This window comes from Scyliorhinus torazame, chromosome 12, assembly GCF_047496885.1.
Source record: "Scyliorhinus torazame isolate Kashiwa2021f chromosome 12, sScyTor2.1, whole genome shotgun sequence".
Classification (NCBI taxonomy): Eukaryota; Metazoa; Chordata; class Chondrichthyes; order Carcharhiniformes; family Scyliorhinidae; genus Scyliorhinus; species Scyliorhinus torazame.
The window spans coordinates 46,082,300-46,108,040 of NC_092718.1; the positions used below are offsets into that span (position 1 = coordinate 46,082,300).

At 45.4% G+C, this 25,741-nt stretch overlaps 1 long non-coding RNA gene across 1 annotated transcript in view; it reads right to left on the bottom strand.

Moving 5' to 3' along the window:
* Positions 1-617: 617 nt before the first annotated feature.
* LOC140387549 (uncharacterized) overlaps positions 618-25,741 on the bottom strand; it is a 222,580-nt gene continuing 197,456 nt past the window's right edge. The window contains exon 3 of the long non-coding RNA XR_011933895.1: positions 618-2,348. This is a non-coding gene — a long non-coding RNA (uncharacterized lncRNA). The remainder of the gene's footprint in view (positions 2,349-25,741) is intronic.

Genomic DNA, 25,741 nt, shown 5'->3' on the forward strand with positions numbered 1-25,741 from the left:
CGCATCTAGTTGCAGCAAATGTCCAGGTTTTGTCCATTTTAAGGAACAGCATTAATGGAGACTATTTCTTTCAGTGCTGGCGTAAAGCTGCTGACTGTCCCAAGCAGCTATTTCGATCAGTAAAAAATACAATAGAGGAAGGCCAATAAAGCAATCTGCACAATTGTATTTGAAGATATCCACTCCCATGCCTATTGCGACACTCCAAATAAAAACAGAAAATGTTGGATAAACTCAGAAGTCTGTGGAGAGAGAAACAGAGTTAATGTTTCAAGTCTGTATGACAATACTCCAAGCATCAGTTTAACTGCAGATTTCCCATTGTTTTGACTTCGGATAAACAAGAGTGCAGTTTTTTTTCTGAGTGGCTCTGAACCACGATTGATGGAGTCAGTTTAAACTACAAACATGAAATTCTATGACTGACATTTGGGAAATTTAATGATGGAATTCCAGAGGCTCGCTGGGCAGGAATGACATGTTTGCCGAAAGGGACATTGTTCCAAACGCGTATTCTGTTATTGCAGATGGGCAGCAAGTTGCAGCAACTGACCTCAAAATGGGAGAAGATAGCAAATGAACTACGGCATTAGCTTCAAGATCGATAATTAATTATACTTATTGACCCCACTTATATGAAGCCTTTGTGCAATGACTTATCAGTTGTTGACTACTTTATTGATTAAATCACCTGTTTGAACGAGTAATTTGAATCATGCGCTCTAATGGCAGAAGATGGTTTATTCGCTGTTAAATTGTCCAGATTGGCAATATGTCAACATCTGTTTATGTTTCAAAAGTAGTTAATAAAGTTGTCACATTCTGCCATCACTGTGGGGTGTCAAGTTCGTTCTGCGAATAAACCATGGTCAGCCCCTGATTGTGACTTGCTTTTAATTTAACAGCATTGGGAACCAGTGACAAAGGAATGAGTGATGATTAACCATCCTTTTTTTTCTGATTGTCCAAATGATCCATTTTAATGACATTATTCATTCAAATTTTGGGATTTTCCACAATGCCACAACACCAACTCATATGGGTCATAGTGATCTGCAGTTGAGTAGTGCCCTACATCAGAACAACTTCTCTCCTGCACCTGATGAAGTTCATCATTCAAGATAAGATCATTTTTGTCTCAGGGTACATGGATCTGTATCCCCATTATTGCTTGATGCGTAATCTTATTGCTTTGTGATCTGGGTAACTGGTTGTTCAAAGATCAAATTCAAGAAAATAACTAGAGGCAAACAGCACAATGTATGTAAAACCATCTCAGGAAAATGGGCACCTAGAGTTAGGGTTAACTTACCTGGCAGAGATGAAAAGGATAGAAATTATGAGCACCATTACTTCAGCTGGAGGCTACAAAAGAGTTAGCACAAAAATAAGGAGGCTCTGTGCCGATGCGAAGGTGAACAATGTGCACAGCCACAGGCAGGACGTGGTAAAGGAGACTCAGGGGATTTTACACCCCCATTTTTGGTGGGTGGGAATAGCAGAGGAGGCGGAGGGGAATCGAGTGGGAGTCCCCTGATGGCTTTTATGCTTTTATGCCAGTGGGGTTTCCCGGCTTGATTGTCCACCCCACCTGCCAATGGCATAATGGAGATCCTGACTTCAAAAGTTGGCATCTCCATTTACATCTAATTGCGAATGCAGGTCAGGCCTCTATGCCTGACTGCCACCGCCTCCCTGCCCCATTGGACAGTCCATTCATGTCGGCGTGAGGGCACGCTGACATTGATCATGACAGGTCTCCCGTGAGGTGCACCTGGAGAGCTGAACCAACCGGAGGTACATGGGTGCATACAGCCCCGGGAGGGGGTGATGGGGGGAAAGAGAAGATTATGCCCAGATAGTACCCTGGCACCACACTGGAACTGCCCTCTGGCACTGTCTCTTGGCATTGCAAGGACACTGTCCCCTGACATTGCTCCCGGGGATTCTGTGGGGAGGTGCCTTCCAGAATGACTGTATGAATGTAACTTGTGGACTCTTCCAAACGCAATGCCAAACCAGGTAGAACACTTTGGACAGATTCAATTGTGTCCAGACAACTAGCACGTTCCAGTAACAACCTTCTTTTACAACAAGTCCCCACAAGGTGTGTATGTTCCGAGCATCCCCAGCTAAGTAAGGATAAGCTAGTCCTATGTCCATCAGGACTGTCTATTGTACTGCAGCACATGTCCCTCTTCACTTGTACTAAATGCATTGAGTGTTCCTCTCTTTCAAGCTCTCACGTTCCTTTAGCATTGGCGTTTTTGTGCTTGAAACAGGTTGTGCATGTGAGGTCCTGGCTTGTTCTGCGTCACCGGCACTTCTGGTTTGTTGCTCTTCCAGACCTACAAAACAGAAGAAGCACATATGTTAGAATCCGGCCTGCTAAAACACCCTTTCAAATGACAATCTCCCATGTGTGATCACCTCTTCAGACGGTTAGGCACCATATGCTTGAGTGCATATCTGTGTGTGAGGGAGCAGTGGGGAAGGAAAGGGAACAAAATCAGGCTGGCACTAATCCAGATTTTGGGGAGGCCTCTGGCTCCCACTTCTCTGCCAGCCTCTATGCTTTCATTGCCAGTGACATCTTCAACGGAGTTCAAGGCTTGTGATGGCAACTCTGTTCCCTTATGTTTTCTGCAAACTTGCCCTGCAAGTGAAGAAGTATTAAGAAACTGGAAGCTCCGAGTATATTTGGCATATGGGTTGTGCAGATTGGTTGCTGTCGTGATTTTCTGTGTGGTGTGGCGACACAGCGGGAACACATTCCTAACCCAGTTCCGAACTACGGGTTGATTAAAGCCCTTGTAAGTTTCGATCTAAACGGATACTGACAGTATGCAAATGTTCGCAGAGAGCAGCCAAACTGCGCACTCGTTTGGTGTGGTGAGACTTTGTAACTAGGTGACACTGTAGTCTGTAACAGATGGAACCAGCATGGTGCCCCAGAAACCAAGACACAAATTGACTTGAATTTCAATTGTGAAGTGGTCTTCCATGTCCCATTGAGCTCTTGGGGAATGTTCAGTAAATCTTTCTCGCGATTTCTGGTTTTGAGTAGCCTCCGCATTGTCATATGGTTGTAACCACTATGACGTAGCATCTCGTGAAGCTCAAATCTTTCCATGTCAGTGTAATTATTTGTCTCGGATAACTTGATATTCAAAATAAATTATTTCAAAATCTTGATAAATTTAGTGCTTGTGGGGTAAAGGAGGGCAATATGGTCGTGCTTGGTGCCATGAATAAATTAGCAATTTTTAAAAGATTTATATTAGTTCATTCAAATCTGAGTTTTTACATTCCAGTCAGAACAACATAACAAACATTGCTCAATGATTGTTACAATAGCAGGAGTGACTGTATTTGTGTGAAGGAGAAGAAGTAGGGGAAAATATTGATGTTTTTTCTTTGGCTTGTTCACATATTAAAAGCAAATGAATACGTTATTTTGTTCCAGTATTATTAATATTTTGAATTCATGCAAGGTCCTGTTGGTTATAGACAAATATTAATTGAGGGAACAAATAAAAATCTAGCATGACACCCATTAGGATATACAGTGCAGAAGGCCATTCGGCCCATCGAGTCTGCACCGACCCACTTAAGCCCTCACTTCCACCCTATCCCCATTACCCAATAACCCCGCACCAACCTTTTTTGTCAGTAAGGGCAATTTATCATGGCCAATCCACATAATCTGCACGTCTATGGACTGTGGGAGGAAACCGGAGCAACCGGAGGAAACCCACGCAGACACGGGGAGAACGTGCAGACTCTGCACAGACAGTGACCCAGCAGGGAATCGAACCTGGGACCCTGGTGCTGTGAAGCCACAGTGCTATCTACTTGTGCTACCATGCTGCCCATTGACGTTACTCTCTAATTATTGGCATCTGTCTAATCTGGCTTACTGAATGGGGGTATAGCAGTTTTAAGTGTTGACTGATGTGCTCCACTGTGCCTCGAAAATGCAAAACATGAGTGCCCACACAAGCATCTCGCATCCACAATGATCTGTAATAACCCTCATGAGACCCACAGGAATGACCCAATTGATTACCCCATGGGGCTTGTGGAGTAGGAGTTTCCCCGCTGAGGGGCATAGGCCTAACAGCTGGGGCAGCCAGGTATGTAAAAGCCGGCCAGAATTGGGACCGCATGATCTTGTAGTCCCGACTGGGACTTATGTGCTGTATGCATGGGAAACATGTTGGATTGCAGTTGGGCGGCCTCTGATTCGCCCACCCTGTTGTGGGGTCACCGTTTCCTCACTCTGGACACCATATTTAAACAGCACTCCTGCTCTTGTACAACCTTTCCAATGTCTAGAGCCCAGGGCTGCTCCATGGAGGATATGACACCCAAAGGGAAGACGTATGCTTCTCCGAAGTTCAGTGAAATCTCCCTGGAACACTTGTTGGACACAGTCAACGCCCGCCCCAAAGTCCTCTACCCCCGTGATGGCCGGAGATGGTCCACCATCCTCGGTGCCCTGGCTAGGCAGGCACGGCAGTGGGGGTCAGTGCCAATGCAGCACAGGACAGGTCAGCCACCCAGCACAGAAAGGGGATGAATGATCACATCCATGCCACCAGGGTAAGTAAACCATCTCATCACTCTCAACTCAAACTCAAGCCAATCACACATTCACTGACATCTCATAAGCTGCCAGCTGAAGGGACATTACCATTCACTCTCTCTCAATTCACTGATTATAACACGTATGTGGAGTTTTTCAGCCACCTCATTTCTCTGGAGTTTGTTCTCGTTCTCGATACATTCACCAGCAGACATGTTCTTCATTTTAATTTTGTTCTGCACCATTGCTATAGGTAGGGAGATGGTGGTGTTGAGCTCTCACTGCCAGCATGGACCCTCCCTGTGTGAGTATGAAACAGTTCCTATCATTCCGGAGGAGCTTAATGTTCAGGTTTCCCTCCCTCCAAGACCTCGCAATCCTCCCTTTGTATTCCTTGAACTCACCGTGATTGGAGCGGATATCCATTTGTTTGCCTGTGAACATTTTGAGATGGATGTGCCGATGTCCTGTGTGGACCTGATCCCTCTCCAACCTGAGGTAACTTTCACAGTTCGACATGCACCCACATGGCATCATGTGGCACAGAGGTTAGCATTGGGACTGCGGCGCTGAGGACCTGGGTTCGAATCCCATCCCTGGGTCACTGTCCGTGTGGAGTTTGCACATTCTCCCCATGTCTGCGTGGGTTTCACCCCCCAACCCAAAGATGTGCAGATTAGGTGCCCTTAATTGGAAAAAAATAATAATTGGGTACTCTAAATTTATTTTAAAAAACATACACCCCCCCACCCTCCCACCTCACTTCCCAACACCTTTCAATACCCCCTAAATGCCTTTTCCTCATCTGTAGGCTGGAGATGCACCCCTGACTAAATGTACCATCTGCGATGCAGTGTGATGCCAGAAATCCCATGGACCAAGGCACATGATGTTACACCAATGACCTGTGCACATTACCCTGGGCATGACTAAAACTGGACTGACATGCCGTCCACCTACCTTGACTGGACCAAGAACAGTCTTTGTGAGCTCAACGTTGTAAACTGAAGCACTTCTTCACTCCGTGATCCTCCCATTCTGGTCTCAAGTGGCTGATACCAATTTGTAAAATTCTCTCTCCCTATCCTGGCACTGAGCACACTAACCCCGGCACCCTCCCCATCGTCCTGTGTCTGAGTGCAACCTTCCTTACTCTTGCCCGCCAGTGTAGCCACTGCCCTACAGCTTCTTTTCATGTCTTAGGCCAGTTCCCCCCCCCCATTTCCCCAATGGAACCCTAACCCTGCAGTCCATTAAAAGACACCCACGCCTTACCGCTGATTTGGTACATAGAGATTACCTGTGGCAACCCCTGAAAGCGATGTGGTGGGAGCACATCAGCCCCCGTGAAGCCTGCCGCTGATGACCACGAGCTCTGTGCGATATAAGGTGCAGTAAGAAGTCTTATGACACGAGGTTAAAGTCCAACAGGTTTATTTGGAATCACGAGCTTTCGGAGCGTAGCTCCTACACCAGGTGGGTGAAGGAGCCACGCTCCAAAAGCTCATGATTCTAAATAAACCTGTTGGACTTTAACTTGGTGTTGTAAGACATCTTGCTGTGCCCACCCCAGCCCAACACCGGCATCTCCACATCACGATATAAGGTAGGCGACTGAACCATGAAGTCAAGAACAAATTGTATGTCGCCAGGTGCATGCTGCTGATATGCCATGTGAAATACATCATTCTAATTGCACTCCGGAGTACTTGGATGATCCAGCGTGGGGGGTAGGGGTGAGGTGGGGAGGGGGGGTGGGGGGGGGGGTGGAATCCGGTGAACAATCCTTAATACGAGATGCAAATTTGTTGAAATGATGTCCGCTGATGGGCTGTGTGGGGACCACCAAGACACCTGCCGCAACCATAGCAGAAAGTCTCTACCAATGAATGATCGAGGGACCTGACATTGGGAAAAGGGGTTCCCACTGAGATTCCCCAACCTGTCTTTACTGTCAACACCCCTCCCCCACAACTCACACCCTGTGACCACCATCCCACCATCTCTTGCCTGGGATCTGGCAAAGATACTCGGCCCTTGGTAGGTGCGATACTGGCAGCAGCCACCCGGTGGTGCTGCCGTTCGATAGAGCTGCCAACCTTCATTAGTTGCTTTCTCCACAGGGTAGTAATTTTCATCCACCGGGGTCCTTGATCCCAGGGAAGGCCCAGCAATGTCCAGTTAAATTCCTGAGTTAACAAGTTGATGCGACCATCAATTCACTCGAAGACACGTGGAGAAGTAAACCGTGGTTTTAATCAATTTAGAACTGAGCCTGCCTACAACACTGAAGGCGCCCCTGCAGGTCAGTAGCTCTTATACTTCCTGTAAAGGGGGTGGAGCCATGGGCGGAGCCCGTACATGCCCCAACATATCCCCTGTGGGTGAAGCCACACAATGGCCCACAGGTAGAGCCCACAGGGTTAATAACATAACACAGTGCACTGGTGAATTATCAGTAATTATGCATTCACCACACAAGTTTTCCTTAAAAGTGGCGATGCTGAGCTCTCTCCGTCTAGCTGGTGGGCAAGACACCCATTGCCTTCAGTTTCCATGGCGGTATTTAATGAAGTCAAGATTTTAGATGATGTCACTGAGGGGCAGCATGTGGATGGGAAGTAGAATGACACCAAGGTTAAATCCGTGGGGAGCACAAGAAATACCGGTGTGGGAGTTAGAAAAGAAACCATCGATAGTAATTCTCTAGCTATGACTATTTAGGTAATAATGGAACCAGGCAAGAGTGGTCTCATCCAGCTGGACAAGAGTGGAGATCCATTGGAAGAGGGAAGGTGTGGTCAGCTATCTCAAAGGCTGCACATTGGCTGGGAAGGGTGAGTAGGGGTACTTTGCCTTTTACATATTGGATGCCATTTGTGACTTTGATAGAGCTGTTTGATACTGTGGCATGGGAGGAAACTGTTCTGAGATGGATCTTTCTCTTCCATAGAATGATTACAGTGCAGAAGGAGACCATTCAGCCCATCAAGTCTGCACCAGCCCTCCAACAGAGCATCCTGCCTAGAGCTACTCCACCACATAACCTTTGGACACTAAGGGGCAATTTAGCATAGCCACTCCACCTAACCTGCACACCTTTGGTCTGTGGGAGGAAACCCTCAAAGACACTGGCAGAATGTGGAAACTCCACTCAGACAGTCACCCAAGATCGGAATTAAACCCGGGTCCCTGGCACTGAATAGGCATACTCTGGTATCTGCTTATCGTTTACACCATCTAAACAGGTTACAGAGTAAGCACATTGCTCCTAGGTATGATTTCAACGTCTGCTCTCTATTTTTCTGTCTGTTTCTCTCTCTAAGAGGCTGGAATTTTCCAGCCGTTCCCACCAACGGCGCACCCCTGTCGTGGGTTTCCCAGCGGCAAGGGGTACATTCGGCAGGAGACCCTGTTGACAATGGCAGGACTAGAAGATCCCACTGCTGGCCAATGACTGGCCACCTCCGCCGCCGCAAAACACGTGACGGATTGCGCGGAACGTCCTGCCCAGCGAACCTGACGTATTACTGGCTAATGTCAGTGGTACATCATCATCCACATCATACATTAGCATATCCCATCTGTTAACCCTTCATGGTGCAGAGCCCTGATTGATGGGATTCACTTGGAATTCCAGGAAAGATGGGAATAGATGTAGGAGGCGAAAACACTTTCTATGATGTTGGAGAGGAAAGGGAGGTTGAACATTGGGTGGTAGCATGCAATAGCAGAAGAGTTAATGGTTGTTTTTCCAGTGGATGCTATGACATTGGTTTCCAGAGACATGGAGGGGTATGAATACTCATCCTTTCAACTTTCCATTCCACTCTCCTTTCATGTGATTTCTGGACCTTCTCAAAGTGAGCATAACCAGGCTTGTGCTTGGAAAAAGGGCTAGCTCTGACACTTCACCCCTCACTTTCCTGTATATTAATCACTGGGCAATTAAAACAAAATAATCTGACAATGGAACTTACGTTGGGATCTTCCTCAGACCAAAAGGTCTGAGGTAAACGGAGTTGCAGCCTTAAAGAGGATGTCCACATAGGAAAAATCAGATCGGACCAGTATTCTTATTTTACAGTGTTCCATTTTAAAGTATACAAGACCAGTTCGGACCAGTAATCTCATTTCCCCATTTTATTATTTTCTTTCTTTCTGGAAGGAAGTTTATCTTCTTATTGTTCCAGCACAATTCCAGCTATAATCGATAGAAGCCCTAGAAGGGTTGCTTCAAAGCGCCAGGGACCCGGGTTCGATCCCCGGCTGGGTCACTGTCTGTGTGGAGTCTGCACGTTCTCCCCGTGTCTGTGTGGTTTTCCCCCGGGTCCTCCAGATTCCTCCCACAAGTCCTGAAAGTCATGTTTGTTAGGTGAATTGGACATTCTGAATTCTCCCGCAGTGTACCCGAACATGCACCGGAGGGCGGCGGCTAGGGGGTTGTCACAGTAACCTCATTGCACTGTTAATGTGAGTCTACTTGTGACAATAATAAAGATTATTATTATTAAAATAACCAGGATCCATGAGGCGCAATGTATGTCTCTCAGGCCTGCAGCATTTCACACACACACACAAAGCTCATATTGCAAAGCTCCACAAAGGGCAGCACTTACGTTGGTGGGGACATCGCAGCATACAAATGGTCTGACATGGAAAATGTAGGCAGTCAGTGCCCATCGTGGGTGCTGTACATCATGGGGGCGGTTGGTCTGCCCTTTGGTGCGCAGCATAATGGACTGAGTGAGGAATCGGCACCAATATCTGCGAGCTTTGCACATGCTTCAAATTTTTACTCACCTTTCATAAACAATAGCAGTGAAGGGGAATATTCGGGCCCTCTGATAAAATTTCTCTGGAATGATTAGTCTCCAAAGAAAAACAGTTCCCTTTACCATCCGCCTCTTCGAAACCCAATTTAGTCATATATCTTTTATGTAACAATCAAATCCCTTATAATTCATTGTAACTGATGCAAATTATTCAATTTGTTTGCAAGCCTTTGTCTAATCTCAATTTATTCAACATTTCAGAATTTATGCATTCCCCATTTATACAGTGGAAGCCTTTTGATGTATATGCATAATACTATTACTGACTTTAACAGAATCCTTTTACATTTTTAGGTCAATACTTTGAAAGTAGCTCATTGACATTGCATTCGGATTTCTGCTCTGCATTAACACATACAGCAGGGTTCATTTAATTAAAGATCTGCTTACAGCTGGCGTGACCTCGTATAAATCCCAAATCATAAATAATGTTGGGACAAAGGGACTTGTTTATTGGCTTTTATTATGCAAACCAGTTTTAAAATTGTAATTTTGAACAGCTTTCCACTAATTCTCCTCTCTCTACTCAGACACAGTGAGTCCCCCTTCACGTATCAATCTGCAAATGAATCTAACCTTTCAAAATGTCAGCACAGGCTGGGAGCATCATCAGATATCTAACAATTGCAATATGACAGCCGGGTATGATCCTTTCTCACCCACATGCGGCCACGTTTTCCAGCAGTGATCAGGACTCTTGGTTGATTATATTTTTGCTTCCCTAGACTGGTGGCCACCTCCTCTTAGATTGAGGCTTGTCTGAGATCAGACACCAAGGTTGTTCCCCCCAAGGCAGAGAAGGTTGAGAAGGGATTGAACAGGGATGTTCAAAATCTTGAAGGGTTTTGTGAGAGTAAGTAAGGGAGAAACTGTTCCCAGTGGTAGGCAGATCGGTGACCAGAGTACACGGATTTAAGTTAATTGGCAAAATATCCAGAAGCTCTCTCAGGAAATAAGTTGTGATGTCAAAAGACGGTGGAAGCTCATTGTGTTGTAGGGAAAAAATAAGGAATTGTGACTAATTGCACAGAGCTTTCAAACAGCTGGCACAGACACAAAGGCCGGGATTTTCCGTCACCGTCACCCCAAATGGGCGGAAATGAGCAGAATGGCGGCACAGTGGTTAGCACTACTGCCTCACAGCACCAGGGACCCAGGTTTGATTGCGGCCTTGGGTGACTGTGTGGAGTTTGCATGTTTTCCTCGTGTTTGTTTGGGTTTCCTCCGGGCGCTCCAGTTTCCTCCCATAGTCCAAGTTAGATGGATTGGCCATGTTATATTGCCCCTTAGAGTCCAAAGATGTGCAGGTTAGGTTGCGGTTGCGGGGATAGGGCAGGGGTGTGGGCCTAGGTAGGGTACTCTGTTGTAGGGTCGGTGCGGACTCAATGGACCAGGTGGCCTCGGACTGCACTATGGGGATTCTATAGAGGCGGTTCACCATTGGCCGCTGGCGGAATCCTCTGGTCCTGCCGATATCTGAGCACTTTGCTTGGCTCACCCGTCTTGCCACCATGGGAAGTCGCCATGGAGGGATTGCCTTCCCAGTTGCGGGTAGGGCCAGAATATCTTGTCCAATGGGTTGAAAGGTTTCCTTTAACATTCTGTGAATGTTCCACTGCATTCCAATAACTTGCATTTATTTATATCATATCCTTAACATAATAATAATCACTTATTGTCACAAGTAAGCTTCAATGAAGTTACTGTGAAAAGCCCCCAGCTGCCACATTCCGGCGCCTGTTCAGGGAGGCCGGTACGGGAATTGAACCCGCGCTGCTGGCCTTGTTCTGCATTACAAGCCAGCTGTTTAGCCCACTGTGCTAAACCAACTCCGGTACATAGTAAAGCACCTGGAAGACACTTCACAGCAAGGTCATCAGAGAACAAAATTGGCACTGAATCAAAGAGGGACACTGAAAAGCTTTATAAAATTGTCTTAAAAGAGGAATGATGGAGAGGTTTAGGAAAGGAATTCTTGAGATTGGAGCCTAGACAACTGAAAGCACGGCAACCAATGGTGTGGTGAGGGAAGTTAGGAATGTATAAGAGGCCAGAATTGAGGGAAAGTAGATTTTTTGGAGGATTGTAGGGCCTGTAGGAGGTCACCGTGTCAGGAAGGATTTGAACACAAGGATGATGATTTTGTTTTTGAGGAATTTGTGGAATGACATGGATTTTAATGGTGCTTTGGTGTCTTTTTTTAATATTCGTTATTGGGATGCGGGATGAGCATTTGTTGCCCATCCCTAATTTGCACTTGAACTGAGTGGCTTGCGAGGCCGTTTCAGTGGGGGTCAGTTTCGAGTCAACCGCAATGCTGTGTGGGTCTGGAGTCATATGTAGGCCAGACCGGGTAAGGACGACCGATTTGCTTCCCTGAAGGACATTAGTGAACCAGATGGTTTTTTACGATAATCGGCAATGTTTTCATGTCGTCATTAGCCTTTTAATCCCAGATTATTATTGAATTCAAATTACGCCATCCGCCATGGCGGAATCGAATCTGAGACCCCAGAGCATTACCCTGGGTCTCTGGACCGTTAGTCCAGTGACAACATCACTACGCCACCGCCTCCACTGGCCTGAGGATATGATTAAAAAAGACCATTTCATTGAAGGACATACCTTTGCCCATTCTGATGTCCTGAGTTTAAACCAGGAACTGAACCTACTCAGTATTGCTGAACACCACATTGTGCATTAACTAATTGAGTTGTCAGTTTATTATTTCCTGTAGTTTATTATTGCATCCTGTCACCCTATAACAGATCCAGTGGAACTACATTATCACAAAATCACTCGCTCTAAACCTTGTATTGTGATCATCTTTTCTCGTCTTTTAATTATTTCATGGGATGTTTGTACTACTGCAGTCCATGTGGTGTAGCTACACCCACTTTCCTGTTAGGAAGGGTGTTCCAGGATTTTGACCCAGCGACAGCGAAAGAATTGCAATATATTTCCAAATCAGGATGGTGTGTGGCTTAGACATAGACATAGACATAGAATTTACAGTGCAGAAGGAGGCCATTCGGCCCATCGAGTCTGCACCGGCTCTTGGAAAGAGCACCCTACCGAAGGTCCAAACCTCCACCCTATCCCCATAACTCAGTAACCCCACCTAATCCCCATAACCCAGTAACCCCACCCTACGGGCAATTTTGGACACTATGGGCAATTTAGCATGGCCAATCCACCTAACCCGCACATCTTTGGACTGTGGGAGGAAACCGGAGAACCCGGAGGAAACCCACGCACACACGGGGAGAACGTGCAAACTCCGCACAGACAGTGACCCAAGCCGGAATTGAACCTGGGACCCTGGAGCTGTGAAGCAATTGTGCTAACCACCATGCTACTGTGCTGCTTGGTGTGTCAGGTAGTGGTGTTTCCATGTATCTGCTGCCTTTTGTCCTTCTCGGTGGTGGTGGTCATGGGTTTGGTAGATGCTGTTGAAGGAGCCTCGGTGAATTCCTGCAGTGCATCTTCTAGATGGTGCACCCAGCTGCCAGTATGCTCGAGAGGTGAAGGGAGTGAATTTTGAAGGCTGCGGATGGGGTGTCAATCAAGTGGCTGCTTTGTCCTGGACAGTGTTGAACATCTTGAGTATTGTTGAAGCTGCACTCATCCAGGCAAGTGGAGGGTATTCCACGGTATGGTAGCACAGTAGTTAACATTGCTGCCTCACAGCGCCAGGGACCCAGGTTCAATTCCAGCCATGGGTGACTGTCTGTGTGGAGTTTGTACATTCTTCCTGTGTCTGTGGGGGTTTCGTCCAAGTGCTTCTGTTTCCTCCCACAGTCCAAAGATGTGCAGGTTAGGTGGATTGGCCATGCTAAAATTGCCCCTTAGTGTCCAAAATGTAAGTTGGGGTTACTGGGTTGGGTAAGGTGGGGGTGCTCTTTCAGAGGGTTGGTGCAGACTTGATGGGCCGAATGGCTTCCATCTGTACTGTAGGGATTCTATGATAATTCTATGATCACACCCCTGACCTCTGGCTTTGGGGAGTCAGGAAGTGAGTTACACAGCACAAAGTTTCCACCCTCTGACCTGCTCTTGTAGCCACAGTATTTATAGGGTCCAGTTCCATTTCTGGTCAATGGTAACCCAAAGGATGTTGATACTGGGGGATTCAACAATGGTAGTGCCATTGAATGCCAAGGGAAGATGGTTAGATTCTCTCTTTGTGGAGATGGTCATAGACTGCTGCTTGCTACTTATCAGCCCAAGCCTGAATGTTGTCCAGGTCCTGCTGCATATGGACATGAACTGTACACTGCTAGTCATTGAAGCTTTATTGTAACCTCGGATCATAATGCAATGAGCCTGTGATTAATACATCATTTAAAGCATGCCTTTTATCACATCTTTAAAAAGTGAAACTTAATTAGAGAAATGTGGAAAGAGCAAACATAAACTCATAACAATTAAAACATCAGAATGGATAAAAAGGTGAAAGGTAAAATTAGCCCACAGCACTTTTATCTTAAAGGCTCTATATCCCTCTGGATCATAGGTTCAGCTCCCAGTGGCAGCTGCCACTTTGAAACCAATTTGAACCTCACATCAGATCGAGAGAGAAAATTCCACAGACCATCGCTTTACAAGGCTGGAAAGAATCTTATGTTATGCTGAGCTGAGGAGAGAGCAGAAGAAGTGCGCTGTTCTAAAAAAAAAGTTAAAATTCAAGCGACAATAAACCTGACTGTTCTGAGGACTGCTAAAATACCATTGGCATTGAACTGATAGGATCACACAGTGCATCTTTCAATTCGGCTCGTGGTGGACAATATATTTGAATAAAATGAACTGAAAATATCATGAATAGTGAGAACTAGCAAACTTAAGTTTCAATTGTAAAGTGACCTTTCCTGTTCCACTGAGCACTTGGGAAAGTTCAGTCAATCTTTCTTGTGTTTGTTCGCCTTGAGTAATCTATTCATTGTCAAATAGATGTACAGCTGTGATGTCACATCTTGTGATGCCCAAATCTTTCTTTCTCATCTTTGTCTCAGGTTAAAAACTTTAGATTATAAAAAAAGTTGGCTTGTAATTCTTGGTAAACACTGTTTTATATATTCTAATATTGGTCAATCGGCTTTGATCACACATTTACGGGTTATGGTACTTTCCATCTCATCTTGGCCTGGCACCACTGGAAACTATTAATGCTGTGAAACAGATTGAACTTGCAGAGAGGAAAATGAAGGAGGAACAATGAAAAGTCTTATTTGTATTGTGTAGGGTTTCAGACTGCGGCAGAATGGTTACTACTATAAGAAGCAACCATACTCTCAGATATGGTATGAGAAATTAATTTGACTGAAGTTCTCCGTCACCAACATTCTAATCATTATTGCCCATCCCTAACTGCTGTCCATTTCAGAGGACATTTCAGCGCCAACCATATTGTTGTAGATTTGGAGTCACATGTAGACCAGACCAGGTGAGGATGGCAGATTTCCTTCCCTGACAGAAATTAGTGAGCCAGATGTGGTTTCACCTTCATCATTAGACTTTTAATTCCAGTTTTTTTTAATTGAATTCAAATTTCACCATCTGCCATGGTGGGATTTGAACCTGGGTCCCCAGATCTTGGAGAACGGTCATAGTTGCAGAAGGGTGCCAATTAACCCATGGAAACCGCACCGACCCTCTGGAAGAGCATTCTCCCAAGGCCAAGTCCCCACCTCACCCGTGTAATGCCGTACATTGATCATGGCCAATCCACCTAACCTGCACTAAGTCTCCGGAATGCTAGTCCAGTGACAATGCCACCACACCACCACCTCTTCAATTCTCCAGTAAGAAAACTGCTTTACAAATACTTTACATAATTTGTTAACTATAATCTAATTTAAAATCTTACCATTGACTCAGTCTAATTTACCTAGATTGGTCCTTCAAATGGTTTAGAGTGCAATACACTAGTAGATCATGTTTATCTGGTATCTGAAGTGGTTTGTAAGTGTGCGTTTATACTCTTATGTCCTGCTCCATTCAACTTTATGCGCACCACAATCTCAACCCTCCCAAGAGAGGTTATAGTGTCACATGAAAACTAGGCACTCCAATTTTTCACAGCTAGCTTTAAACCTATTAAGAATGACTACTTACAATGCTGAATCATGGGATCCGAAAAGGATAATGTGTCCTTCACATAACGAACTGCTCTTGGCAGATATTTTTTTTTTAGGCCTCCTGTTTCTCATCTCATCCAATTAAGATAAGATTTTCTTGCAGTCAGTTCATTTTTTTCTCTCTCTCATAGTTTTTTTTTCTCCCCCTCCTGTTTAAAACCACAGGCTGCAATTTGTTGTTCTATTTTAAATAGACGTCAGTTATTGAGCTTTGAGATTTTTCGGATAAATCCGAACTACACCTTCCGACTATGCACTGCTCTGGGCTCAGGGGAGGCAGCTGTCACCTATGATAAAGCAGCACTGCCAACTTGGCTGAAATCAGTGTGTTGTTATAATTCATTTTAATACATTCTGCTCATACTAATCATATATCGGAACAGGAGACTCTCTAATATGAACATGAATATGGGAAGAGTCAAACCATTGATCATCCAGTATGCATCGGATGATTAAAAGGGATTACTTTTCACCCCCAGACCATAGGGACAAGTGTTTAACTTTATATTCAGCAGGGAAGCAATCTTCTTGCTTTTCTTCTTTTCCCAATGACCTTCATTCAAAATGCTCCTGAAGAAGGTTATGAGCCGTTTTTAACTTTTTACTTGGGGGAAAAAAAATCAACACGTGGTGCTAACTATAAGCCACAGCGAGATTTATTAGATTGATTAATAACAAGGATCTTATTTCTAAAGTGCGTGGATACACATTCGACCCTTACTGCTGCATTAATCAAAGAAAGCAATGCAAATACAGATTCAATAAAGCACAGACATGGGTCTTTTTTTAAGAAGAGATTTTTCCTCACTTTAATGGATTTAGATGTGCAGTTGAGTTAGGGAGAGACAGCGAGATCCTTGATTGATTATGCATTTTTTTTCCCTTTTGCTATTCATAGCAGATAGATTCATCATTCCAATTTGTCATACTCACAGTGTTCAATTAATTATGTGTGAATGGTGCTGGCTGCATTAGTCCTGTGTCAGCCCTGGCCTGCCTCATTTATAGGGGCCTAAATGAAGAGGTATCAGAGGTGTTCCTTTTGGTAATTAATTTGATGAATGCCCTTATGATACAAATGGTGGCAGTAGTGTCTCTTCATCAGTCGCACTCACTGAACTAATTTGAGAGCTCATCTGTTGAGACGATGTATTGCCAAGGCTTTTCTTCTTTCATGTTCTGAGGAGTTTGCTGTCCTTTGTAGAAAGCTATAAACTTCTGTCATCTTTGCCCTTGCCTGCAAGAAATAGCGGAACTCTGTGTGTGCTTTCGGATTTGGAAGCTTTGCGCAAAATAAAAGAAGAATAGTCCTGGAGCAGAATTCATGTTTTAAAATTAAACCGCATCAAATAGTATATCCATTTTTTTTCTCCCTCTTTGCCCACAGAGTCTTCCTTCACTCAATATGGTGGGATGGTTCAGATGGCCTACATCACTATGCAGGTATTGGGTCATCCCAAATCATGTAGGAGGTACACTCTCCAGGGAAGCACTGTGCTAAGATGGGGATGCTTAAGTTCCCCCATACACTGACCTGACTGAGAATTCATACAAGTTGCTCCCTGGGAATAACCGAGTTCAGAAGCTTGTTGACGGCTAAGATCTCCCAGTTTTGGATGCCAAATTCTATAATTAGAAATGTGAGGGTCTCCAAAACTACACTACACTTCACGGATAGTCCTGCAGCATTACAAGATGCAAACCCCCCAATTGTAATGACATTTAATTTAAGGTTAATGACAGGAAAAGGGTAAAATGAGTAAAAGTCATAAAAAGGTAAGCACGGAGCTTATATCACATATTATCTATGTCACTGTTTTAAACGCACTCCCAAATCATTATTATGCAGTCCATGGGAGTTCAAGCAATTTGCATGTTATAATGAGGCGCTCATATAGTGAATGTCCCACAGTACAGAACAAGGACTAAAAAAATGGGAGTAAGTATGTAATAATATTAGAGGACTGGACAAACAAAGGTATGGCAGTGGATTCTCCGTCCAGCTCCCGGTGGCCATCAAGGTGTGCTCTCGTAGACGTCCGTTCACAGGTGCATCCACGCTGTCACAGATACCCTACATGCCTGGGTGGCACAATATGTCAACTTCAGTCTGGGCGCAGCCCACCATGTTGCCCGGTCAGTGGAATTCGCTGCCATCGCTGGCATGCCGCAGGACCTGCGGTTATAGATGGGACACATGTCCCCCTACGAGCCTTGGAGCATGAGGGGTGGCATTTATCAATTTGAAAGGGCTTCTACTTGATGAATGTGCAGTTGGTGTGTAACCACTGGCTGCATACGGTGCACGTCTGCACCCAATATCCAGGCAGCGTGCACACGCATTCGACCCGGCACACTCGTCGGTGCCCGACAATTTGAGGCGCTCTCTCAGTTTGGGGTTGGCTCTTGGGCGACAGGGGTTACCCGCTGTAGTCGTGGCGGATGACACCTATCTGGAGGCCCCAGACTGACTTGGAGAACTGTTATAACGACTTCCATGCAGTGACCAGCAGCGTTATCAAGCGGTGCATCGGCATCCTCAAGATATGGTTCAGGTGCCAGGACCGCGCTGGTGGGGCACTCCAATATAGCTCCAGGAGGGTGTCCCACATTGTACTGGCCTGCTGCACCCTCCACAACATCGCGCAGCAAAGGGGTGACATGCTGGAGGAGGAGGAGGAACGCCAGGTCTCGTCCGATGCGGAGGATGCAGAGGAGGGCCAGGATGAGTAGGACATGGGGCCCGGCAGACACAGGAGGCTGCATGCTGCCTGCATCAGGGCCACTGCATGGGGCAGCCTGATTGGCTCCAGGTTCTCCCTCTAGGGGGCCTGGCCACTGGCAGCTCAGCCATCCTCTAGCACCTGCACCTCACATCACCGGCCTCCCTCACGCCCCCTTCCCCTACCGCATCTTCCACCTCCCACCACCCCGGCACCACCTCTGCACCCAGTCCAGCCCAGTCCTCACACCTTTCGGATAGAGGACCAAGGCCGTTTGGAACGTTGATAAACAGGTGTTTATTTGTGACAGTGCTATGTACAATAACTGTGCCCTAGCCCCTAATGCTATCCTATGTGCTGCACCTGTGTCAACGCAACTGGTGTCTACCTTTTTAATCTTACGTGTTCTAATCTCTGTCTAGGTGGACCCCCAGGTAGTGCATCAGAAGTGGAAGTGGTCTGCTGTGTTTCCCACCTTGTGACCTGAGTTCCCTTTGACGGCCACTCTCTGGAACGACCGGGCCTGGCTAGGCCGGGCAGTCTTCCGGGTGTCATAGGTGGCGTGCTGCCAACCTGCCCATTGGATGCACCAGCGACAGGTGGGGGAATTCAGATGCGCTGTGGTGTTCTGGCACCAGGGAGTCACCGCCACGGGCCCCATCACGTCCTCTTCCCTCCGGGTGCCCAATTGCTCCTGGGCTACTCCTTGGGATGGAGGTGCAGCTGGAGCAAACTCTGGGGGCTCCACCATCACCTGGGGCTGCCACTCCTGAAGGTCCGCTCTCGTCTCCACCAAGATCTCAATGCCATGGAGCACAGGGACTGTGCCACGTTACTCTGGGACTGTGTCATGTCCCTCTGAGACCGTGCCACTTCACTCAGGGACCATGCCAGGTTCGTGTCTGGCTCATGTCAACCAGCACCCGGCCATTGCTCTTGACGCCCGCAACCATGGCCTGTTGAGACTGGACTACGCTTTGACATGTCGCAGCAAAGTCCATGTGGCCCTGGTACATGGCTGCCCTGTCCTGCACATCAGCCATCGACCACACACTGTGCCCAGGCCTTGGACATCCTGACCCATGGTCGTGATCCTCATACCCAAGGCCGCCACTCAGTACGTCACCTGCACGATGTTGCCCTGATGTAGGTGGGGGGGGGGGGGGGGGGGGGGGGGGGGGGGGAGTTGGTGTGGTGGAGGTGGGGTTGAGGGAGGGGTTGGGGTTGGGAAGGGCGGCTGGTGGGGTGAGGTGGAGGGAGTGTTGGGGTTGCGGGAGGGGTTGAGGTTGGGGAGTCGGGTGGGTCCAACCATATGGCTGGTGTCACTCTGTGCAACCAAGGGCCACGGCGGACGGCCAATGGGGTGCGCAGCAAGAGGGCTGCCTTGCAGGCTGCTGCACTAGTGCTCTGTGCCTTGACACCACCCCAGTTCTGGGGGTCACCCTGACGCTACGGCCCATCCCCTGGTCACCCTCCATAACCCCCTGTTGCAACCCACCCTCCTGCCCCGGCCCTGGCAGGTGACCCACCCCACCTCCCCCCCCTAAGCTGTGTCGCCATGCCAGTGGCAGTACTGGCAGCCCATGGTCGGGTCTCTGGGAACATGTCCTACCTCCTCTCTCCGTCTGCAGCCACGACGCTTGTTTCCCGATTTTTAAAACCACAAGTGAAACTCACTGTCAGTAATTCCTCCTGGCCAGAGGGGGCGCATCACAGAAGATGGGTCGTGTATTGACGCCGCTGTCGAGGCGGCAGCCACAATTATCGGCACACACGCGAATCTCCGCCCGATCACGTTTGTGATTCCAGCGTTGCTGGACGAAAATCCCGGCTGGGATGGGGCAATGAGGCCTCTCTACTTATTCCCACCCCCGCTACCACCACCATTCCCCTCGCTTCCACACTGGAGGCACAGTGATCGGTATATCATCAGGGTACAACTACGGTTGCAGACTATTCTGTGGAGAGATTTTCTCTCTTCGTAAGCGGGCACGTTGCCATCAAGTGTGAGGTTAGGATCCGGAAATAGTCCTTTGTGCGATTATTTGTGAAGTTTTAAGGTTCCAGTCAAAGTTACTAGGCTGGATCATGCTAATGCAGAGCCTGTTAATTAGGCCTTTGCCTGTTCTTTTCAGCTGATAAAATGCTATCACTATAATTTGTTGGAAGCGAAAGCCGATAACAGCATACTAAGGGCAACTGGGCATTTCAAACATTCGTCAACTGCTAGTTATAAAGATGCCAGCAGATTTTCTCCTTAGCCATGAATTAAGATCGAAATAGAGGGACAACTTAGATTGAGGATGAATTGGAGTCCAATCAGGTACAGAAAGAGAAATAAAGAGATGAAAGCAAAATTAGATCGAGAGAAGAGGCAGAAAAGGAAAGTAGGAAAAGATAAAGATTTGAAATGTAACCTTTGTAAAATCTTGAGCAACGGTTTACCATGTGGAAGAAGGTGACTGAATAATTCAAATAGTTTCTGGGTGAGAGCCTGATTGGCATTGCATTAACAATTAACACAGCAGTAAAAAAAACTTGTGCTATTCCGTTCCATCCACAACTTGTTAATGGACAAATGATTTGCAAATCCAGCAAGTACTTAAGAATAATGAGGTGGTTAAGGGTGAGACACTGTTTGTGTGGAATGATGTAAATTGACCAGCACGTTATGATGATCCATTATTTCACGGTATATCTCTTAATTCGTTGAATTTGCAGGCTGATTTTCACATTAGAAAATGGTGTGCATCATTAACACGCTGTTATTTTTGCAACATGACATAGAATGTAATTTATGTCAACTGTCTTTCCAACTGTGCTTTTTTTCCCATCTGAATCAAAGATGTAAGCCGTTACGATTAGGTGAGGAGGAATTCTCCCCTTTTTCCCACTCGTTGACTGACTGTCGAAGCCATTTGAAAGTATATACTGGTCAATTCAGGGAGTGTTTAACTTATTAAACTGTGATGACGAAAGACGCAATCGGACATGTTTCCATGAGTTTCTAAAATGAAAAGAGGTTTGTTTATTCTACTTAACCCAGTCGAAGTAAAACAATAAAAATGCTCCGACTTTCACCCTCACACGCACTTACATTCACACAGATAGATTACAGGGTAGGGGACAATAGATTATACCATTTGGAGTGCAGTAAAATTAAAAGGGTATATGACACTGGAAGAATTGGTGACTTGGCTAGCTTCAGACTGAACTCAGTGGTCCTGTTGTTTTCACCTGGTGGTGTTGTTTCTTTTAGACAATTTATCTGTTCTCTCAGAGAGAGCAGTGCTGAATTGGGTTCTTTTTAAAAAATCTCTTGTCTACCACACTGTACAGTCAAAATCAGCCGAGCTGGTTCAAAAACTTGCAAGTTCGGTGGAGAGAGAAAACGAACCCATTGGAGGATTTGTCCCTTCAGCGTCTCAGTTTCTTGTCCTTTTCTATAGAAAAAAAACAGTTAGTTAAACAAATAAGGGGTTGCTGGCTCATTAAGGGGAGACAGTGGTGTAGTGGTATTATCACTGGACTATTAATCCAGAGACCCAGAGTCATGCTCTGGGGACTTGGGTTCGAATCCCACCATGGCCGATGGTGAAATTTGAATTCAATAGAAATCTGGAATTAGAAGTCTAAAAGTGATCATGAAACTATTGTTGATTGTCGTAAAAATCCATCTGGTTTACTAATGTTCCTTCACGGGAGGAAATCTGCTATCCTTACCCGGTCTGGTCTGCCAGACTCACAGAAATGTGGTTGACTCTTAAATGCTCTCAGCGATGGGCAACAAATGCTGGCCCAGCCAGCGACGCCCACAGCGCATGAACGAATAAAATAAATCACATGACCTTCTCTGTCTGACTGGCCAGTGAACCAAATAAGGTCATGGCTAGTGTATCCAGTTGCCTGGCATGCATGATGGGATTACATTCATAGCCAAGTTCCCATTGTCCAAGTGATTACATTGAATGGATTGACTCCATCCAATTAAGCTCCCAGGTGGATATCTGGGTGCTTTGTTAATGGGATAGGAGATTTCCCCACCACCACCATCCCACCCTCTCCAATGTATCCTCTTTCAAGGCCATTATCCCTGGTGTGGCTTTTCAGACATTTCAATGTTTATGGAATGCAGAAGGAATAGTGATACAAATGTATAGCCATCTTTGACTGTAAGATCAGATCCTGGAATGTAAAAAAGATCATTTCCAGCCATTTCATTCAAAAAATAGTTTTTGATATAAAGCATGGTTTCATAACAAAGCCTAAAAATGACTGTTTGTGACAACAGCAAATGAATGTGTCACACATTTTTATAGTAAGAAGTCTTACAACACCAGGTTAAAGTCCAACAGGTTTGTTTCAAATCACTAGCTTTCGGAGCACTGCTCCTTCCTCAGGTGAATCGAGGAAGGAGCAGTGCTCCGAAAGCTAGTGATTTGAAACAAACCTGTTGGACTTTAACCTGGTGTTGTAAAACTTCTTACTGTGCTCACCCCAGTCCAGCGCCGGTATCTCCACACATTTTTAAGGCATTCATGTATAGATAATAACCCTTTTCTTTTAAATGAACTGACACTTCCATTGCGATAATAAAGACAATGATTTGCTCTAATGCTGTTAATTCGGACAAATATTTTTTGCATTCAGTAATATTGAACTAATTTAATAAAATGCTATTTATGCACATATAATGGCGAGTCACAGGGACTCCTAGTTGCTGTGGCAACATGCAAATTGTGGCCTGGACCTATGGATGGTGATGGAAGAGGTTCCAATGTTCTTTCCATCAAATGGGTGAATAGGAATCTCTCCTGTCATTGATGTGTGTTGGAATGTGCAGGTTGGTACTCAACCTGTTTGGCCACATTATGAACACACCTTCCTTGGTCATCAAGTCCTGGGGTGGGATTTAAACCCCGCGTTTCTGACCACGAGGCAGGAATGCAACCCACTGAGCCACAAGACCCCTCCATATACAGACATGCTACTACTAAATTCCCATTTGATAGCAGCAATGGTGAAGGTCAATGAATCACTCCATCATTGCTAGTGTGGAACTAACCTTACCCTTTTTATAACCCTTTCTGTAACTCTTGATATTGTCTGTACAGCATTTCCTTGGTTTAATTTGATGTTTGTCCCAGGGAAATCTCTATGCAAAGCCATGAAAAGTATTCTAATTGTTTCCATTCTTGAAATGCACCTAATCCATCAGAATCATTCTTCTTGAATCTTCTGCACAAGTATCATTTCTTGATGAAGCCATGTTCTTATTTCATAATCCTCAATTTTTTGCATCTTCGATATTCCCGGTATTCCTCTCAACTGACTCAACTTCTGTTCTCAGTGTCATTTGTCCATTAACTATGCTCATGTTCCTAACTCGGATACATGTTGCATTGGTGATGATCCTCACTTTCTAAACTCTTGTTTTTGTTTTTATCAAAATACATTTGGTCTTCCAACCCTGTTAATCTTCCAAAAGCAGCATAAGTAAGTCCAATCCTTCTTATTGATGTCTTTGTGACAATTCCCATTCTCTGACCCTATCCCACAAAGGTATACAAGCCGTTTCACTTGTTCAACTGCGTCCCTCCCACTGTCATCTTCCTGACGCCTCCGAGCTGACACAAACTTTATCTTTGTGTTAACACCGTCTCTGCAAATCTGCTTCAGAAGCTGAAAGGTCAATGCCATCAGCAAATCTGAGATTGTTTAAAATTGAGCCACATAAAAAGACTCCTTTAATCTCATCTTTTAGTGTGAGCTTCATTACTGCTTCCTGTATTAGACTAAATAAATCAGGTATCAGTGTGAATCCTTGTCTCATCCCAACTGTTGATCTAAACCATTCTGTCAGCTTCCTGTCCACTTTAACAGCGTTCAGGGACTTGTTATAGATGTTTGCTATCACAGTGACAAGTTGCCAAGGAATACCATACATCCTCAAGACATGCTATATCCCTTCTCACCATACTCTGTCAAATGCCTGCTTAAAATCTATGAAGTTATTGTAATAATAGATTTTGTTCCCTATATGTTTCTGTGAAATCTGTTTCACAAACAGTTGATGTATCATGCTTCACATTGGACTAAAGCCAGCATGTTGTGCAGCACTCCACTTCCATGTGTTTTTAATTCACTACAATGCCTTCGTAACTATTTTTCCAAGGATATCCAGTAAACCAATTCCTCGGTTTACTGCATTGGTTTTTGTATCCTTCTTTGAAGGTTGATATCTTTCCTAACTTTTCAGGCACCTGCAGTTCTTTCCACTTGTAACCACTGTGTATTCTTCATATCTGGAGCCTTGTTCATTTTCAAATGACTAATAGGAATCCAACACCGACTCTGACACCAACTCCACTCCACTTGTACCAGGTAGTCTCTCCAGAATAGTCTCACCCACCATACTCTGCACACACAGATCACCACTTGACCGTGTGTCCTCAATCATCTGACCGTTGTCTTTCACTGTACACATTTTAATTTTCTAAGAACGATTAGTTCCCTTTTCTTCCTCGCTGGTGCCCATTTTGTTTCTTTTGATGTAATGCTCTGCTTCTTTGCGCTGGTCCCTATCCAGCTGTTCCAATCTCTCTCGGCTTTTAAATTCATTCTTTCTTTTCAACTTGACACAATGTTAAACAACGCTACGAAGACTGCACTTTTGTGGATAAATTGTTAGATTGCTTCAATTGTGAATTAACAATGTTTTGAAAACATTTTCTTGCGGTTAAGTATCTGCCAGAGCAACGGGATGCACCCAGCGGACAATAGAAATTGGCAGATAATCAGGGGACCCCAAAATGTGGTCTCAAATGAATGGGACAACAATACTCCAGGCACAGGATTTGAGACAGCGCCAATACAAGTAGCAACAGGAACATTGTACAAAAGCGAAATACAATGGATTCTAGAAATCTGAAATAAAACTGAGAGAATGCTGGAAATACTCAGGAAGCCAGGCAGAATTGAGGGAGATAATCAATGTTTTGGGTCTATGACCTTGCCGGCTTGTTTTATAATAGCAAAATTATATTAATTTATTCACCAAGAAAATAAGATGAAAATTACAAATAAATGTAACTCAGGGATTATTTCAGTGAACGGGTGCAGACAGACACTAAATGGACGGTGTGATATGCCTGTTTGAAAGTCTGTTTTAATCACATAATTTTGATCCTGATTGCCATAATGTGAACTTGCCTGATTGTGTTAATCAGACCTCTGCAGGTCTAACACACAACACTGATCAGAACCAATATTTGTGGAGCAGTATTATGGACTTCACACATCTATGAAGGTGGCATGGTGCTCTAGGCCACACAAAGCAGCAGGTTTCAAAATGGCTCAGTGATTGAGGAAGAAGGTGCACAGGTTTTCAGACATGACATGAGGTCTTGGTATTGGAGGTCCTGAGAAGGAGGGATGTTCTATCGATGTAGGTTG